Here is a 22,027-nt window from a genome sequence, read left to right on the forward strand (position 1 = left end):
AAACAGAACAGAAATGTAAGAGAACAGAATAGAAAATATCAGAGTGCTTTGTAGATAATCAGGATAAGTAACGTTTCATGAAATAACTTTTTCATAAGTAAGGGGATTGGGTTTAATGTAAAATATATTTCTTAATCAATATTATGTTCAAAATTTTGGAAACCCATATTATACTCTTAAATTATAATGTCCCCATATTACCAATCTGCTCAAAAGCATACTCTAACAACCTACTGTCTACCTAAAAATATATGAAATTATCAACTCTTGTCAATGGCATGGAATATTCTCCATTGTTTCCTCTAATCCCAGATTTATTTCACTCTTTAACTCAATAGATGGATGGATGGATGGATGGATGGATGGATGGATGGATGGACATATTAGATAGATGTGTAGATTTATAGATATACAGATAAATAGATAAAAATCAAGCCACATGCTGCTTCATGCCCAGTCTCTACCCAGAATGCTCTCACAGTCTCCTCCACATTACCTCTCAAAATGTCTCCATTTTACATTACTTTAAGTAATTTCTTTATAAAGGAATGTTTTTGCCTGAATTAAGAGCTCACATTTGTCTTAACTATATGACTGCCTTGTGAATAATTTCCCAAAATATAGGGAAATAGGGAAGAGGTAATCTTTGTCATATTCCTTTCAGAACAGCATAATTATTTCCTTATAGTTCACCTCAAAAAATTAAGTTAATTGAGATCGAATTTAGTAGAGATGCTAGATTTGAATCCAGAAAATAATCATAGAAATATCCATAACTTTTTCAAGTACAAGAGTGCAAATATGTAGATATTTTAATTTTATATCACAATAGAGCATGGGTTTTATTATTTTTTGTTGGTCTGTGCCTAGCATGTGATAGGTATTCAATAAATAGCATTTCTCAATATAATTTGTAATGCTTAAAAAGTCCAATACCCTGACCTACTTAAAAATGTCTAATCTCCTCAATGGGAAATGTGTGTGGAAAAAAGAAATATGGCAAGGGGCTTTTGATTCTTAGGTGGTTCTGGTTTATAATGGATTTTCTGTACTTTGACTGCCCCAGTGTGTTAGAAGACTAGCTGAAGAGACTGAAGACTTGGCTTTCCTATGACTGTTTATAATAAATTATTTTAAATAATTTATTTTGTTTACTGACTGCAATATAAATTTTGATAAACACAAAGAAAAAGAAAGTAAACTTGAACAGAATGATTCTAAACAGTATTTGTGTTTATAAGGGAGAGTTTCGTGTAGTCTGGCCATTTGATTTCTCTTTCCCTCTGCTCTCTACTTGCCAAAAATATTCTTTATTCATTTGAGAATAAATCATCATTAGATATTATACAAAACATGAATGAATTACAACTGGAATTTGTAATATCGATTTTCAGCACAGTGTTATCTTTGTGCAGATTCTAACTGTGGGTGTACCCAAAACCAGACCCCATAAAATGGTATTACATTTAATGATGGTAACATAACCCCATGTAGAAGCATTGTAGAAGATGGCATTTAGCATATGAACAGTAAATAGTGACTTCTTTGGTATATTTGACCACACCACATTAAATATACAGCATAAAATACATAGAACTAGCTCTTGACAACTTATCTTAATACCAAGAGATTGGCTGCTTGTTTTGTCACACAATTCTAAGACACAAGTCATAAAGCATGCCAAAACTTCGTATCCTGGACCAGAAATAATTAGAAATTAGAAATCTTCTCTCCCTGTCAAATACCTTCATTTAGTTGCATCACTAGCCATCATGTGAGAACTACAGGAAGATTTTCAATTTAACAGTGGGGAAGTTTGATATTTTAAGTGCTTAAGTTAATTAAAAATCAAAAGGAATGCTGCATAAGTTATGATATGATTCTAACAGTTTAATTTGTGAAATATGGCTGAATATAAAAGGATACACATTATTAACTGATGCAAAGGTAGATATGCATAACCATATAATGAACATTAGAAGGCATGGGGAGAAGCTCAGAATACCTAAACAAATGCCCTCACTACCAATTGCTCTACTCATGCTATGATTCCATTGACTCAAGTGTCTCTGCATTTTCCTAAGTTTGGGGCATCTGAGGAGTCAAGATGTCCATAACATCAGGAGGAAGAGTAGACAATCTTTCCAGTACAATTTTGGGAAAGACTCATTTTGAAGTATGGTGGCATAGAGGGAAATGCCCACTGACACTGAGATTCAAAACTTAATTATCAAGTTTAATGTTGAATAGGAAGTGGGAAATGAGTTGGAGGAGGAGGACAGATGGTAAACAAACTGAAGAGAATATAAATTTAAAATGTTGAGCTACATAAATTTTGCAATTTAATACTTTCCCAATTTTGTTTAATTCAGGGATGTATGGAAAAAAATAAATTTTCTGGTTTTGTTTATTCTTTTTTTTTTCCTGAAATATCAACACTTTGCAGATATTTCTGGAATCTTCTTTATTTTTTTCATAGCCCAGTTAACTCGGAAATGCATATTTTTATAAATCTTTCTCTACTTTGTGCAGAATTATGGTATATATCAAGTGAATCTCAGGTTTAAAGGGAGGGGGCAGGGGGGTGCCTGGGTAGCTTAGTGGGTTGAGTGTCTGTCTTTGGCTCCATTCATGATCTCAGGGTCCTGGGATCCAGCCCCACATCAAATTCCCTGCTGAGCCGCGTGTCTGTTTCTCCTTCTTCCTCTGGCCCTCCCCCTCCCGCTCATGCCCTCTCTCATGCTCTCTCTCTAGCTCTCTCTCAAATAAATAAATAAAATCTTTAAAAAAAAATAAAGGGAGGGGGCAGGAATACAAACGTAATGTTCAGATGAGGACAGTACTATAGTATCTTTATGTTGTGAAAAAAATGCTGGTCTTCCTCATTAGCTCCTACCTGTTTGACAGTGGGAAAAAGACAATTACCTTCTGTTAACTTCAACATAATTTAATCGGACGTGTTCTCTTTAGGGCTGTCTGTTTTTGCCAGGATGAACCAGGTAAGCCAATCAGTACCCTCCCCTTTCCTTCCACATCCTCTCCCCATGTGTCATCCAGCTGAGTGGGGACAGGAGCTGCTATGGGACCACAGCCTCTTCTGCCCCTTTCAATGTTATTTATGTCCTCTGGGCATCACTTACTTTCCTGCATTTAAGGCTAAAGCCACCTGATGGTAGAATTTACTATATACTTGGGCTGAGAGACTTCCTAGCTAGCTAAAAGAAGTATCTAGAACTTAGCGCTTCTATTTCCCCTGCTATCGTGCTTCACTGGTTTAATTTGATGTGACTGCTTGACTGAGTTCCAGCTGTATGGAATGGGAACCCCAAAATTAGATCCTTTTCCAGAGTCCTCCACCCTCCATTGCCTACAGAGGCACAGATATGTTGAGAGATCACCTCAATTAATATATGAAGAACATTAATATTTTCAATCATTGCCATTTCACGTGTTGTGATGACATTCCTGTTATAGATACATACTTAAATATACACACATATATACACACCATGAAATGCCTATGATATTAAAATGAAAAATGCCATTGGAGTTTGAAAGATACAAGCACAGTTACTATGCGGCTTGGTTTTGAAGGAAAATATATCTGGATTCCACGTTTACCTGGGTGTATAAATACCTTCTGCAAGTTCCTCCCTGCAAGAAGTATTTCAATTGAACTCTCTAAAAAATGTTATTTAAAACATATGAATACAAAGGTGAAGACAGCAAAGTCCTTTGATGATATAATTTCAAAGGAACCGAGTGAGATTTCTTTTCTTTTAGTTGTAATTATTGCTTTGAAATTTGTGATAACAGATCATGAGTTTTCTACTTTATATTCCTGAATTCACACTTACGTCACATTAAGTCAGCCTGTTACTTCCTGAATAGCTGCTCGGCAACACTCTTACCAGGTGTACAAATCTTATTCTCTCACTGCCATCCTTTGACTAGTGTCTTGACGTTCATTGCAACGCACATGATTGCTACAGCTTTGCAGATTTTTCCTGACTCTAATTTAGCTATTCTTCATGACTCATTATCTAGCAGTCGCCACAACAATAACTTATTGACCATTCACTCTGTGCGAAATCCTGTCCTATACAGTGAAAGGCAGAAGGTTACAAGGGAAATAAATACTTGTTCCCTCTTGTCAATGACATTATAATCTAATGGACTTTAAAGATCTCCTCTGTCTTAGTGTTTAGCCTGATGCCATATCAGTTTCTGTTTTAGTATTAAGCACACTAGAAACTCACAATAACACAGCAGATTTCGCTTTAAAGAAGTTTCATTTTGATATTATTCTTGGTTAATGATAAATCCAAAAGACTTTTTAAGTTTTAAGTTTTCATGGATATTGAGGACACTGTTATGTGCCACTTTAGGAAAATTTATTTGATAGCATTTTACATTTGAACTCTTAAATATATATAATATACATATTATTTATACTGTATAAAATATGTATAAGATATACTTATTATATTTTTATATTTATATTTTGTTTTTGCATAAATATATATAAAATTAATTCTAGCAGAAAGAATGGTTGATGTTATGATGGTTTTTATTTTTTTTTAAGATTTTATGTATGTATTTGAGAGAGAGAGAGAGCACGAGCAGGGGGAAGGGGAAGAGGAAGAGGGTGATGCAAACTCCCCACTGAGCAGGGAGCCCAACATGGGGCTCGATCCCAGTACCCTGAGATCACCACCTGAGCCCAAGACGGATGCTTAACCAATTAAGCCATCCAGGTGCCCCAGGTTTGTTTTTTTTTTTTTTATGATTGTTTTAAAGTTGAGGAAATCTAGGCTCACAGTAGACTCCTTGTTACTATGTAATGGAAATACTTTGGATGTACAGTTAGAATTTAGAGCTAGCCCCTTATATTTTCCATTAAAAAATACCCTCTTAATGATATTCCCATCTAATGAAGAGAGTTGAAATGAAGAACTAAAGCATTGTGGACCTATCAAATAGAGATGCACGTCTCTTACTGGGGAGTTTTCCATGTAGAATATTATAGCCGTCATATTTCTAGGAACCATGGGTTGTACTAGACTTAAGGCTTAGTTTAAAAATATGCATTGAGTGCCTACTACATCACAGGCACATTCTTTGCACTGAGATACCAGACATGGATGTTTTCTAGCTGAATGGGAAGGAAGACAAATATACAATCAAACACATATATGTAAAGTTCCAAGCATGTTGGTAGCTGCAAAGGAGACATGCCCGGTGTTAAGAGAGTGTAGAAGGAGGAGATTCAAAATCGTCAAGGAGGTGGTCAGGGAAGGCTTTCCTCTAAAAGATCCTGAGTTGGCATCTAAGGATTGAATAGGCGTTAACAAGATAAAGGAGGAACAAGAACACGCCAAGCAGAAGTGACGGCACGTATGCAAACCGGGACAGGGATGGAAAATGGTGTGAGAAAGGATCACTTCAGCCGGTGTCCAGAGGGTGAGCGCGGTATGGTGCGTGCTGAGACAGAAGTATGCAGGAGCTGGACTGTTCTGGCCAATAGCCCAAAGCCTTTCTCCTGTATGGTTGTGAAGATAAAAACCCGTATCCTAGAGATACTAGTAAGAAGGGTCTTCAGGTTAAATGTGTCAATCAGGATTAGAGCTATACATAGACAACGAATAGGGATGGCTAACTGATCGTATATGCCTTGATATAGTATAAAGGTTTAGAGATGAGCATTCGGTGCAGGCAATTTCATCTGAAACTGAGGAAAGACTTTCATCAACAGCTGGAGTTTGAGATAAATGCAGTCGTAAATAAGGGATTGTTGGCTGGAGAAAGGTAAGGTAGGGCCTCACACTTTGAAAACAGAGAGTTAGCACACCTTTCCTAGAAGATGCTTTTTGCTGAGGCAGTGATATGGAAGAGGGAACTGATAAACCAGTGGGGGGGAAAATAAAACCTTTCATTTAGGTGGAGAAACAGCAACCTCGTCTCTTCAGTATCAGGCAGTTATGATATGGTACCTTATAAAGTTTTTCTATCAAAATTTTCTGAATGAAATGAAGTGGAAAGAATCAGAGGCAGAAGACTTGAAAGAATATTAATAAAACACAGACATGAGGGAACGCGGATTTGCACTGCACTGACAGCAGTGGCAAAGGAAAGTACAGGGTAATTTCAAAAATGCCTACAAAGTCAGGCTATGTAATATTTCACAAATCTCCATGCATTATTAATCTTTACCAATGGCTTTTCCATTGGTATATTCATTTGTAAAACTTCTCAGGAATGCTTAAATGCCACAAGGCCTAAACGACCATGTGTAAAATCAACTCACAAATAAAATTATTTATATTAGGTTTACTATGATGAATTTCATTAGCATGAAACTAAATAAAATGTAATAATGTGACCAGAGAATTTGTAAATATCTGGTAATAGAAAGTTAAAATTTAAATTTTAAAATGTAATTAAGATAGTATAACTTTAGTTCAAATATATTACACATTGTGAAAATACAAATAAACTTCAGATTGTGGTAAAACTTTTTTATTTTTTAAGACGATAATAAAATAGAACTCCCAACATCTTTGCATGGCATCTGGATTACATGACATGCTCAATTCATTCCGAGCATAAAATAATAATAATGATGATGATTATATACCACATAGATTCTAAGATACCAAACACTTCTCAAGTTTATTTATTTATTTTTTTAGGGTTACCTATCATCTAACAGTTCTGCTATTTTGTTTGTCTACAGTTTTCTGTGACTGTCCAGATTTTTGATATATAGAAACATAGATAGAATTCAAACCTGGAATCTAGTTATTTTTTTCAGCAACAGGAAAAATACACACTGAATAATAATCATATTTGAACTTATTCATTGCACATTAGACACTGAATGGACTTTAGAAATCGCTTAGCTCAATATCCTCTTTCCCTGATGAAGAAAGTAAGGCAGAAAACCCTATGACGTTTTTTTTTTTAATTTTTAATTTAAATTCAATTTAGTTAACGTATAGTGTAGTATTAGTTTCAGGGGTAGAATTCAGTGATTCTTCAGTTGCATATAACACCTAGTGCTCATTACATCAAGCGTCCGCCTTAATGCCCATCAGGGTTTTCTTTTCAAGATCACATAGCTCGCAGAGTGTGCCTGGAAGTCAATGTCTTGTTTCTAAGACAAGCATTTAGAATGAATCTCTGCTCTAATGAAAGCAAAGTAATAAAAATTTGCAAAGAACATATTTAGTTAAAGGGTCAATTGAATATAGCCAGTACTTGCTGTCTACCTAGGTTAAAACACTGCCAATGTATTGTTGCCATTTTAACCTTTATTCTCATGTGACAAAGCTCCAATCACTTTTGGGGAAAGGTAGATACAAACGGTAATCCTAAGCAACTGTACTGTGTATGTAGGGAGCTGACGTAGATAATTGTTATTCAAAGCAATTATTCCTAGTAAAAATGTAACATCACAAAGACCATATTGGTGAGTAAATACCAAACCCTTAAATGGGAAAATAAAATGTATTCTATTAAAATATATCTCCTATATAAGGGCTTATCCAGCATTTTGATTTGTGAAGAAGAGTAATACAGAACACGGACTTGCAAATATATTTTACACTGTGAAGAACAGGGAGAAGAAATAGCTAAATCCATTTTTTTCTGAACCCTTCAATGTAACGTGCATTATTTATAAATTTTTTTAATTGCAAACGTACTCTTTGTAGGATGTTATTCTGTCTCTTATATTTAAAAAGTTAGACAGTACACAATATATTATCTCTGTTACTTATGCAAAAATGATGATAAAATTTATCAAATTATATAGGATACATATTTATATTAGTATGTAGGGCTCTCTGCTTTATTTAGAAAACCATTCTGTCTTTTTCAGAACTATAGTTTTTATTTGATATGGAACTATAGACCTTATTCAGCTGATAAAAATGTGATCTTGCGTAATCATAACATATAAAGGTACAAGTGTATATAGGCATGGGTTATGTGCTAAACCCTGAAGCATGTACAATAGCTTAACACTGTGCTGAAAGAATGTCCAGTTACTTAATGTGTCATCTTTATACACCCTAGAGCTCTTGCTCACTAGCATTCAATCTTGAAAAGATAAAGGGTGTCCAGGTTGAGTTATTCCTTGGTTTAACAACTTTTGAAGCATTTTAGAATGCCCTCTGATCAGTATAGTTCATATCCTTGCAGAGATCAAAATCTCTTCAGAGAACACCTTTGCAGTTCTCTTCTTCCCAAGAGGTAATTTCAAACAGTATGTCTTTAGGCCATGAAGTGTGGAGGGTTTTTTTCCCCCCACATTGAGAAATAATTTTTTAGAAGCAAGAAGAATAAGTTAACTTCCTAGTAGCAATCTTTCACTCTGTAAAAAAACTGGCAAGTTATGACCATAGTTAGTTTTTCAGGAGTAGATATGCTTGAAGATTTATTATTATTCATATTTTTTTCAAATGCCGGATTGACATTTTAATTTATCAATGCTAAGATTCTGGGTAACTTACAATCACAATACTTATTTTTTTCCTGATGTTATCAGAAACTCAACTCTTTCTTTATATTTTATAATTACTTTTCTGACATTTTCCATATTCTCAAAACCAAAAAAAGATGCCTTTTAAAAATAGAACATCTTACATTACTTTATTATGAAAATGTCAAGAAGATTTAGATTGCTTAATGAAGGGCAAAACAAGAGGCATGTGTAAAAGTATTTATTATATGAATCTTAGAGAAAATTGAATTCTTCAAACTCATATTAAAATGTGGCCAGGGGCACTTGGGTGGCTCAGTCAGTTAAGTGTCTGCCTTCGGCTCAGGTTATGATCCCAGGGTCCTGGGATAGAGCCCCACATTGGGCTCCTCTGCCCCTCCCCACTACTTGTACTTTCTCTCACTCTCTCTCTCAAAGAAATTAGTAAAATCTTAAAAAAAATAAAGTGTGGTCAGGATATTATACAATCTAGCTATTTTGTTACCCATGTGTTATAAAAGGAATCAAATAGATTCATGTTATCACCTAGGATCAGATTGTTATAAATATTATTTGATTAACTATTAGATTAAACTCAAATTTGTCGGGGCGCCTGGGTGGCACAGCGGTTAAGCGTCTGCCTTCGGCTCAGGGTGTGATCCCGGCGTTATGGGATTGAGCCCCAGGTCAGGCTCCTCCGCTATGAGCCTGCTTCTTCCTCTCCCACTCCCCCTGCTTGTATTCCCTCTCTCACTGGCTGTCTCTGTCTCTGTCAAATAAATAAATAAAATCTTAAAAAAAAAAACAAATTTTAATTTTAGGGAGTTGTTAGTACATTTGTAACTGACCCATCAGTACATTTTAATGCAAATTTTCATGTCTTCATTAAGCCTCTAACTCTTATCTACATGACTTGTTTCAAGGTCTACTGTCCTATCATTAACTATAAGTATGCCTTCTATGTTAGTAAGCATGAATCACATCTACACAGTTTATGTTAGATTTGATCAGATCCTTTATAAGTCTTCTCAGTGACATTAGTCTGGAAAAAAATTATTGACATTAACATTTTCCAGGAGTCCAGAATATATTGGTTTTGGTTTCTGGTGGGAGAATATATGCCACACTCTTAATTTTAATCATCTCCCAGTTAAGAGTGTCTTACACCAGCCTGAAATAACATGCGAGGTAAGCTAGATTTCTAGGTTCATAGAAGAAAATTATTTGCATAAAATCTGGAAATAATTAGTGTGTTCCAACATCATGAGTATGACCAGGTAATACGGGATGACAGTTACATCAGTGTGTATATCTGAATTCAGCAGTAGTGGGAGGGTCCACCTACCATCCTCTTCACTGAACCACCATTCAAATCAATAAAATGAAAAAAATAAGGGATGGAAAAATAGCCAGTAGCTTTTTACATATTCCCCATATTGAGGTTTGGGGTATTTATTTATTTATTTGGTATAATGAGGTAAACAAAGTAGTTGGGAACAAGGAGAGGATAGAGGAAACATGTCGGTCAGTGATCCTTCCATGTCATAGATAAGATTTCAGTGATATTTCCTGGTACCTTAATGTCAGTGAGACTGTAAATGGCACACTGATAGAAAATGGATTTGTTCATCCATTTAAAACATACTTAAATATTATATTCTGTTTAAAAGAGAGTTATCAATTTCAGTTACTGAAAAGGCAAGTTTAGTGTAAGAACCCTTTGATAGACCCTGCATTCAAGAATGGAGAATCCCTCCTCACATGTCAGTTTGCTTCAGGCAGAAGTTGGAAAGAGTATAAAGCAAGAGTGCAATAAAGCCTCAACCATTCAGAAGACATGAACTCCGAAAAACATTAATTATTCAGAAGAAGGAACTGACATTGAATAGAAAATGGTTTAAGCTTCTCTGTGTGTATTCTAACCTTGAAAAGGCAAACTGAATTGTAAGTATCTTATTGAAACATTAATGGAGTGGGGGTGTCCAAGGAATTTTATAAATGTTTTATTTATTTAAAAGACATATTCAAAACAATGTTCCAACGATCCCCATTTTACTCAGAGCAAAAGTGAGAGCACATGCAAAGGCCTATAGAACCCTATATCATGTGGTCCCCATCACCTTTAAGACCTCATCTCTTCATATTTGTCCCTTCAGCTCATTTGACTTCAAGCATACATGGACTTCTTGTTTATTGAATATACACAACGTGCCACCCTCCAGGCCCTTCCTCTCATTCCCTTTCTCTGGAATGCTCTTTGTCGAACTATTCCTTTGCCTCGTTGCCTATATCCTTCAAGTTTTTTCTCAGTTCACTGACGCCTGCTCTGACCAACCTTAAAATTGCAACCCATCCCCTCACCTCGACCATGATCTACATTTCTCAACATATGCCAGCTTATGACATGCAATGTAGTTTTCTTATTATGTTTTTGTTTTATAATTTCCTAGTTTTTAAATATATTGTTTATTATCTGACTTGTCTGACTTGAGTATCAGTTCTACAAAGGTGCAGCTTTTTACCTTTTTAATTGTTTTAACTGAGGCATTCCAAGCACTTATAACAGTGCCTAGCATATAGTAGGCACTCAATAAATATTCAGTGAATGAATTAATCATATACAAATTATATATGCACATATACAAATTATATCTGTGTATTTTTTATTTTGAGTATATTTGACACACAATGTTACATTAGTTTTGGGTATACAACATAGTGATTAGATAAGTTTATATATTAAGCTTTGTTCACAAGTGTAGCTGCCATCTACATGTCCCAGTCCATCACTATTGCAGTATCATTAACTATACTCCTTATGCTGCCTTTCATTCCTGTGACTTACTCATTCCATTACTAGAAGCCTGTATCTCCCACTCCCCTTTACTCATTTTGCCCAATCTCCCTTCCCCCTTCCCTCTGGCAACTCTCAGTTTGTTCTCTGTATTTATAGGTCTAACTCTGCTCTTTATTGGCTTATTCATTTACTTATTTATTTTTATTTATATATTTTTAGATTCCATGTATGAGTGAAATCATAAGGTATTTGTCTTTCTCAGTCTGGTTTATTTCACTTAGCACAATACCTTCTTCTCTATGCACGTTGTCTCAAATGGCAAGGTCTCATTCTCTTTTATGGGTGTGTAATATTCCAGTGTGTGTGTGTGTGTGTGTGTGTGTGTGTGTGTGTGTACCACATATTCCTTGTCTATCTGTCTATTGATGGATCCTGAAGTTGCTTCCATATGTTGGCTATTTATGAATTATATTTTTAAAAAGAAAGCCCTACAAAGATTTCAAATGTAGGTTTAACAATTGTGTGACTCAAATGGAACTCTTTTGTCTTTGCATAGGAGAACTGAGTGTTCTTTCCTCCCTCATGCTTTGGCACACCATTCAGGAAAAGACAGTGATCATTGTGGTCCTTTCCACAAACTTCTATAATGGTCTGTGCTCTTAACTCTCTCCATTGCTCTCTCTCTATCCATAGAAAAGCTCACTGAAAGGCAACCCTTAATTCACCCCGTCAAGATCCTTTTGATATTTTCTTTCTAGCCTCCTTCATATCTGGGCCCCTTGTGTTGACATTTTGGACAAAGCTAGACTTTTTCGATGGTTTTGCCCCAGAATTATGACCTATCTCTACTGGACAAAGTGGAACCCTTATTGCCTTCTCTATATTTGCTAAAATGCCCAACAAATAAACAAATGCACACACAAAGCAAATCTGATCTCGGAGTGCACTTTGACGTCTTGCTGGTTCTCTCTTTCCTTTGCTCTTTTAAGAGCCATGAAAACCACATATTTCTGAGGCACAGTTTTTTCACTAAGCAGTAAACATGGGCTGCAGAATGTCTGAGATAGAAAGCCCAATCTTCTTCATGAGAGCACACTGTAATTGCTGCCAGGTAGATTTAAGATGCCTTTTATTCAGGCATCTGCTTAATACTTAGGAGTGTGACTCTTCAACATTCAAGGGTAAAATAAGTTCCAAGAAGTCTACCCATGCTATTTATTAGAGACCCACAAAGCTGTTTCAGTGGTAAAGAGTCCCCTAACACCTACATCTGTATTTTATAACACAAAATGTATACAAGTGTTTGTGATTTGGGACCAAACAGGTGGGAACTTACCTTTCTCCAGAGGATGACCTTCATCTGTAACTAGATCTAGTTCTAAAATCTGTGATATTTTCCCTTCACCATATTATTCCCACACAGGCTTTCTAAACTTCTTTTATGGATCTAATTCTGTCTGTTTGTGCTAAAAGAGCATGGGAAGAGGATGAGGATTATTTTTCCCTTGTGGAGCTTCAGAGGGTGGGCTAGAATGATAATCTGAGTTGAAAATGAAGAGTATTCCTAATGGGTCCACTATTTCAGTCATGAAAAGTCTTTTGGAAATTTAATCACATTTAAAATGTTTGTTTTGACCCCGTTGCTCCATATGTTGGAGTCTATCCTAAATCCACACACCCTACACACACACATTGAACACACACACACTGAACACACACACACACACACCAAATACAAACATATACACAAACACACAATATTAGCAACTGTTTCTCTATTAGTTTTCTCTATTTAGGTGCCCAATTCCCCTTACAAAAGTCAATGTAAAGAAGAGAGATGACTTTCTTAATGCGGGCAGGGTAGAAATATTTTAAATGTCCTGGCCTCATAAGAATAAACTTCCTAAGATTATAGTTTATGTTCTCTAGTGTTTGTCTTTCGGCAAGGAGGAAAGAGATAGGAATGTTAAAACTTAGACATAATTTATTAGGATAATAGAAATAGAAGTTTAGAGGTAGAGGAAAGTAAAGAAATAGAGAAAAATTAATCAATCAAAAAGCAGTCAGGAAAGAAGAAAAAAAGAAATAAAATGTAGTAAATGTAAATTCCAAAATAAAATGGCAACAATAAACCCTTAAGCTACCAGCAACCATTTTATTTTTTTAAAAGAAGATTTACTTCTCCTGTTAGAATAAAAAGACTTAGATTGGATTTTTTAGTAATTCAACTTTTCACTGATAATAAGTGATATACTTGGTAAAATAATGCATAAAGTTGGAAGATAAAATAATTTAAAAAGATATATTTGTTAAATATAAATAGGTTAAAGGTAGTTATGTTGAAGTTCTATGGCATTTAATATTAAATAAATGGGTATATTGAAACATAATATTAATTGAAATATAGCATAAAACAAGATGATTTTATTATATTATATATATATGCATTTTTTGCTTTTATATGTACTTTGTCAATATGTATACACATATACTTTGTGGCATGTAACAGCTATAAACCCATGAATGGGAAAGGTACATAAATTTATGATGGTGATGATTTTGGGGGAGAGAGGTTTGAGTATTTGACTGCAAAGTGGATTGAAGCATATTTCAACTTTATCCAATAACATACTGACAAAATAGTAACACCTAGTAATTTTGTCAGATGGGAAATGGATATATACAAGATTTTCTCCATGGATTTCTCTGTTTTAAACATCAAAATAAATAAATACTTGAACTCCTTCATGGTAAAGCTGATATGGTTATATCTTTTTCCTTTCTGCAATACCTTAACACAGTCTTAGGAACCAGTAGAAGTTAGAGCGAACTGTTCAGCTAACTCCTGTATATCCTTCAAAATGCTTCTCTGGAATCACTTTTTTTAGAAGAATTCTTTTGGTCCCTCTATCTGTTTTCAATATTTTGTGCAATGACCAAAAACCCAATTCAACTGGCTTAAGCAATGAAAATAGAAGGTAGGCAAAGAACTGATCAGTTCGTATAACTCGGGGTAACGGAAGCATTAGGGAAGAGCCTGGCTTTAGGCAAGGCAAAGCTGCATTCAGGATTAAAATAGGTCATAGCTATTTCTTCTTTCTGCTTCTTTCTGTCTCTTGGCCCTACCTTCTGCTCTATCGACTTTATTTCTCAATAGCTCCACTAGGCTCAGAGGTGGCTGAGGCAAGCTGATACTCTCCAAGTTCCAAATCAATCACAAGAGAAGGAACAAGAGTCTGTATTGGATGCAAATTCTCAGTGAAGCCAAATGACAACCCGGCAAAACGGCCCAGCTCGCTGGTCTCAGTAGGGACAACCTGTGACCTAAGAGCAGGAACACTCAGAGGTACCAGGGTTGACTCAGGGTTGGATTCTGGGGACTCATACTTAACACGGGGTGTATGGGTGTGTACACAATAGTAAGGCCTTGCCGAAGCAGGAATGAGGTCAACCAACCTGAACCACGCTGATAAAGTAGGAACGGGGGTATCTCTCAAGCAAAACTAGGGAGTCCAGTGTCAACAGAATTATTGTAACTTTATAAGCCTTGATGTTGGAAAGTGTGAATCCTTCGCCAATGTTCTCATTTGGAATTTTGACTCTTTGGTTCCTTAGCCTTTCCATGTAATTTTTGTATATAGGAATATCATTGGCTTTTGTAAATTGGCCTTGAATCCTGCCATGCAGCTCGATTCAAGTATTAATTCTGGAGATTTTTTTTGTAGAGTCTTTATAATTATCTACATAGACACTTGTCATCTGTAGATAAAAATATTTCTTCTTCTCAAAGCAGTATATTTACTTTTTTTGCTTGTTTGCTTGCTTTCTTTTTCTTTTTCTTTCTTTCTTTTTTTTTTTTTTTTTTTTTTTTTTTTTTTTTGCTTTCATGTGCTGCCTAGGACTTCCAACCTTTAAGGTAAATCTAGAATACTTGACCATAGTTCAAAAGGCCCTACCTAGGTTTTCCATTTCATTTTCCATTCTATCTCTCTTAAATCAAATGAAGTTCTTAGTCTTAAATCCATATTCGTCTCGCCTTCAAATTGTCTTTTCAGTAGTTTCTTCTCCCTGAAACTCCCCTTTCACTGCCGGACTTTGTCACCTACTTAATTCATCCTTGGGCCTTAGCTTCTTTCAGATGACATTTCCTGAGTGTCTCACCCTAGAGGAGACTTTCTCCTTATTTCCACCCAATTACCACGTTCATAGCACTTATCGTAATTGTAATTACATGTTCAATATCCATTTATTCACAAGACTATTTTCGTTTGGGCACAAACCACATCTATCAGGTTTACTCTTGCATTCCTAGTACCTAACAGAGTGAGCAGAAAGAAAATAGGTTGTCTTTAAATATTTCTTGAATAGCCAAGTGAAAAATAGGTAAGTTAATAATAATGCATATATAAATTGATTGCTGTGTTAATTAAACTCTGAGACATAAAAGATATATTTCTTCTTTCCAAATTTACGTGTCTAGGATATCAGGTTAATAGAATCCAGCTATAGCAGCCTGAATAACCCTTGTCATTACCAGCAACAACGTAATTTTACCAACTACTCTTTATTGAGTACATCCCATATAATAGGCATATCAATACATATTCCACAAACACTTTATTATTTATCAGTTATAACAGTCCAATATTTTGTTACTGTAATCTCCTTTTGCCATCGAACATAGTAAAGATGTCCACATACTGGGAATTGTGAAGTGGCTCTTTGAATTTTACGAGTGAGAAAAAATCCACCTCACTGGTGAGATAGTCAGTTCAGTATGAACATGCAAATTCATATATCCAGACTCACTCTAAGTTTAAGACAATTCTATATTCAACAATTATTTATTGTTGGCCTATTAGGCACTAACGGTTATGGATGTTACGGCTAAATAAGACAGAATCCTTCCTTTCCCAATTAAAGACATGTGCCGATGAATATGTCAAGATTCTGAGGGAAATCAAACAGTTATAGAGAACAGTGCAGGCACCAAGTGTCTGGGGGCTTGGGAAAGAGAAAGATGAGTTCTGAAGTCTTTTAGGAGGGGACAAAATTTGGGTAGATCCTTAATTGACTGTGAAGGGAAAATATTTGTTAAGCATAATGTAAAATAAAGTATTAAAATAATGATATTAATAAGCTTTGCAAGCTCCAGTCTCCTACCTCTTTGATAATTAAATGATAGGAATTAAAGCTTCCCTCGTTCTGTGCTGGAAAGAGGTGAAAACTCACCCTTAGTGAATTTTTCTTATTTTATTTTAGCACCCACTATATTAATAACATCCAAATATTTCCTTTATATTTCACAGAAAACACAGGCAGTCAAAAGAAAGATATATCTACTAATTTTGAGATATTGTCCTATAATCGTATGTTAATGTTTAATATACTTTAAATGTTACAATTTCACCATTGGATGGCAATATTACTTGTTTATTTTCCCTTCAGTATTCTTATAAGCATTTTACTACAGAGGAAAAAATGATGTTGCCTAAGAATCAAGATTTGTTAGTCAATTTTATTTATTTGTTTGGGTTATGTTATTTCATACTGTCATGTCACAATGAAAATACAGGCAAAATGATGTTCACCTGTTGATGTAGACTCAGGTAAGAAGTCAATCGGTGCAACATTCTTCCTTCTGGATGGGGGATGAAATGATTTCTCTTACACTGAGTCTGACTCTACTCTCACTTTGATGCTATGGTGGAATGATCTGTGCCCCAGTCCTCTCTGAGGTCAAAATTCCCACAATTAAAGACCATACGATGGTCAACGATCATTTGCTAGGAGTCATTAGAATCTCACTTTCCTGAAAATCACATTTGCTCCATAAGTATTGTTAAAATGGTTTGAATTAGTGAACATAAATTTCAAAGAAGGAAAGTTATGATGTGTTACTCAAATAGCTGTAATTCACATTCTGATTTGTAAATCACCTGTCACAGTATACCTGGTCCTCACAGTAGTCCAAATCTAGCTAACCATGCAGATGTTAAACATTTCCCAAAGGAAAAAAGACATTTTTCATAAAATATTATGGTAGCCTACCATTCATAAGAAAGGCAAGAATAAGAATTGTTACAAAATATCACCAAATATATAGAATGCTAATAGGACAATTTTCAGTAAATTTAGCAATAATTTATATTACAAGTGGATTAGAATAGAAAGTTATGATCTTGTCCATAGGCATGACAAAAACATATTCCCTCTATGCATTTCCACTTATGGATTATAGTTATTCATTATTAGAATTCACTAATGAATTCTAAATAATTGAGTTTCATTGTGATTTCCAGTTGCAGACTACTTAGAGACTACATAGAGATGTTTGTCTGTATAAGGATTGTTTTACTCAAAATATCTATTATTTATGTTAATTTGATAATGTAGTCATGCATGTTCAATGTGTCTAGTCCTTCTAAGTAAATTGGGTAAGTTTGTATAAATTACGTCTTTTAAAATTAAACATTGAAACTAAGATCATTTCCTAAGTTGAGAAATCACCTGATATCTTGATATGTTCAGATTTTACTTTTATTTATGGTTCAGAAGTATATTTTAAGAAATATACGATTAGCTCATTATTCTACAGACTCTGCTTACTAAAATTTGTTTCATTATGTTGGGATACATGTCAGTGCCCATATAGAAATACCATTTCAGTCCAGAACAGGCAGTGGATTGAGACAGATGACACTAGCCCCTGTCTAGGACTTGAGTACTCTTTAATCACTGTACACCAGAGGTCGTCTGCAGTAATATTAACAGTCTGTCCACTGAAAAGCATGATGCCGAGTTACATAAAAATCACCATTGTTTTATAAACATTTGTCATACAAGAACTTACTATTATTATTTGCAAATCATGTTTAAAGGATCTCTATACCTGGTAGCACTAGATAGGTTTCTGGGAAATATTTATATGGAATCACATTACTTTATAATATTTAACACTTCAGAGCATTAATACCTCTAGTACTAGGTGAGAACTCTGAATATATTCAGGACAGATGAAAATCGTTACTGCTTCAATGGTCCCAGAGTCAGACATTATGAAATATTCATGGTTCACAGTTTGTCCATAGATAGTAAAATATAAGTTGAGCCCATTTTCCGGGGTACAGGAAATTGAAGAGAATCATGTTCTGTAAATAATTGTGCATTTGTTGTATTTTAGAAACACAGGCTTCAGCTTTCTATACAAGCACATAAAGTTTTAGAGGTTTGCAATTTTTTGTATTGACAATTCAAGAAGAAAGCACCTAACTTCCCCACTGTCCATTTTATCGCCTAATTCTTCCTACTGAAATATATTCTATTAATTCTTCCTCATTTCAAATAATGATGTTAAATAACAAGGCAGTGTTTTTAAAATAAACTGATATTATACGACCTCCTTCTATCTTCATATGAAAATTTCTGTTGTCTATTGTTTCTATTTGATGAATAACATACTCATCTTTTAGAAAAATATTAGGATTCTAAATATGAAAATTCAGTCATTTTCAAATATATAGCTTTGCCATTCTGCTAAAACTATAGGCAGAGTTTTAGGAAAACTCTGACTCATGCAATAATGATTAAAATAAAAATATTACATATTTTATAAACCTCATCTCATTCAGCACATGGCAAGTAACTTTCTTGGGTTAGTAAAATGGGTACAGAGAACTTTTTAACTATTCACTCTTTAAAGAAAAACTGATTCTTCCAGGACATCATTTTACAAATGGCATTGGAGTTACTTAAATCCTACTTTCATGTACATCACCTGAAAGCGACAAGAGAAACAGCAAGAGTAGCCTATTGCTATGAGTGGGAAGATTAATTAGATTTCTATGCAGAGATCAGTGCAGTCTTTTGAACTGGAACAGATTCTAAGAAAAGTAATTATTGGACACAGTGCTATGGTAAAGCTATCTGCAAAGTTCTATTTGCCCTCTGTGACTCATGGTGACCTAAAATGTACACATGTTCTTTTTGAGTTGTGATGACCTTGCTGGCACCAAGCTCCTGTGCCTCCTTTCAGTGAAAATGCACAGGTTGATTACCTAGTGTCGACGGTAATGGAAGAAGACTTTGAGAGTTGGCTATTTATGGCTCAGGAAACTATCCGCAAACACAATTAAACACTTCATTTAAAACTTTATATTAATTATTAAAAACCAACAGAATTGCGATAGTAGCAACATACCACACAGAATCAAATGACTTTGTTAGGATTAATTTCTTGAATCATAAATAAATGAGTAAAAAGAGATGACAGGACTACTTGAAATACTTAAACTTTCCAAAACTAAATAAAATCTTTTTACCTGCTTGATCTTTACAGCACAGACCAAATGTCTTCATTTAGAAGCCATCAACATTTAGTTGCTGAACTTCACCATAGAAATTTCAAGGGAAAATAATTATGGAGGTAATTTCAATTTAAAGCCACATAGGGAAGTAATTAAGGGTAATAATATCTGTAGCCTCTAAACAAAGATATAGAAAATAGACTCTGTATATTATTTAAATGAAAGGTTACAAGGAAAATAGCAGCAAATGAGGATTTAGGTAAGGAAAACCACAGTATTAATTTAAAAAAACCACACATCTATTTCCAGATTATCACAGAATTACATGTGGCAAGATTGTGCTGCAGTGTTTTCTAGAAATACATTTCAGATATGATGTAGATGTACATAAATAGGTTACACATCCTGTTTCCTATATTGTGCTCAGTGTGAGTTTTGGTCTGATGGTGCAGCCCTCTGATAATCACATTTCAAGGACTCCTAGCTTTCAAGTTAAGTTTGCAGACCACAGTCCGGTGTTCAGAGAAGGGAAGGCATGGGGACCGAAAGAGAGGATACGGAGGAAGAAATAGGGAGGAAGACAGTTCGCTAGTAATTATAGGAAGATACATGGTTATTTGAATCAAGAAAGGCAACATTATCAGAACGATTAAAAAGTCATCTTAGCAACCAGAGTGTTTGGGGTTCATATCTCAGTTTCACAATTTATGGGGAGCATGATTTCAATGAAGAATTTAAGCACTTTTTTCATTTTTAATTTATAGTAATAATAGCAAATAGTTTCTTAACCCTTGATTTGATATAATAAAATCCAATATTACTTTAATTTACTATGCTGATAATAAAGGTATTACATGTATAGTTTTTTGCACAGTGCTGGGTTTGCACTTGATAAACTCTTAATGATTATGTATTAGTATTATCCAAAGTTCCTTAACCATCTTTCCTTAGCAAATCTTGCTTTCTAATTTCTAGCTATCCCCATTCCTATTCATTATGACTCAACGGTTCTGCACGAATGAGAGACTGATGGCTCTACCAGCTGTGTTATGTCTCTGTTACTCTGTTTATTTCTATAGTTTTATTATATGAATAAAAACAAAACATGAAGCCTTTAAATATATGTCATCATATAGATGGAGCCAGACAAAAATGGCCCTTCCTCTGAAAGATGATGGGGAAATACATACGTATTTTAAAATTTTCAGAGTATTGAACTACTTCAAGATTTGAATATATTAATAAAAATTAACATCGTGAGAAAAATCATATGTACTTGCTTTGTAAAGAATGGTATATAGATAAAGAGAAAGGGAAGATGATTTCATTAATTCTCCTTTCAATAATTGTCACACATATATCTTTTTTTCCATGTTCACTTAGATTGATAAGAAGTACTAAACCACATGTCTTGGATCAACAGATAACTGCTTCTCTGGAGTTTTAAAAATTCTAATAGCTATTTTTAAAATGATTTGAATGCTCATGTAATTTAGTATTGTTTTGCTAAATGATTTCTCTGTACTTTTACAGAAAAGAAGACAGATAAAAGCAGTTTTATATGACTGCACTCATTTTTCAAAACTGAGTTTGATAGTTTGGTCCGATGATTATATCTTCTGCTTTTACTCCCTAGTCGAATAAACATTCCATAAGTTCTTCTTGGGAAATGGAGCAAACCAAATATGGAAATTTGCAAACAAATAGCGATTATTTTTATTTGATATAAATACTGACATTTTTATGCATGTAAATGCTCTTTACATGTAAACATTTTTTGCTTTTAATAATTGTTGGATTGTTTTTTGAAAAATAAGATTTATTTTCAGTTTCCGTATGGTGACTATCGAGTATGAGTTAGACACAAGAGATGCTTTATTTTAAAGGTACATTTCAATGCTGAATGCTCAGAATAAACATTAGTTTTTATAAAATCGAATATCACATATAGACTATTACAATGTGTTTATTATATTTATTAACTTCATAGGCAATATCGAGTTTGTCATATTGATTAATTTAGCATGTCAGCTAGCATTTTGTAACTCACATAGTTTTTTTCGTCCACCTCAAAGTTCTAGAGTTAAGAGATTCAATAATGTCCTAAACGTAATTATTTTACCTTATGAACAGATTGTGTTATTACCTATAAATATAAATATGTAATTTTTAGTCCAAATTTATAATTTTTTCTTTAGAACTTTTTAATTCAATTTTAATCATGCACTAGATAATATGGTAGGTATATAGGTATTAAGGGACAAATGAAAGAAATTCTCAGACTTTAGAATACTTTCTCTTACCAAAAAAAAAAAAAAATTCTAAATCAAAAAAGAACGTGAAAGGATTTTAAGATATGCTAAGTGCAAATGATCAATGTTCATGTGTAACTCTAATAATAAGCTCTACCTTTTTTACCAGGAGGATGCTGATCTACCA

This window comes from Ursus maritimus, unplaced genomic scaffold (genome assembly GCF_017311325.1).
Source record: "Ursus maritimus isolate PB19 unplaced genomic scaffold, ASM1731132v1 scaffold_18, whole genome shotgun sequence".
Lineage (NCBI taxonomy): Eukaryota > Metazoa > Chordata > Mammalia > Carnivora > Ursidae > Ursus > Ursus maritimus.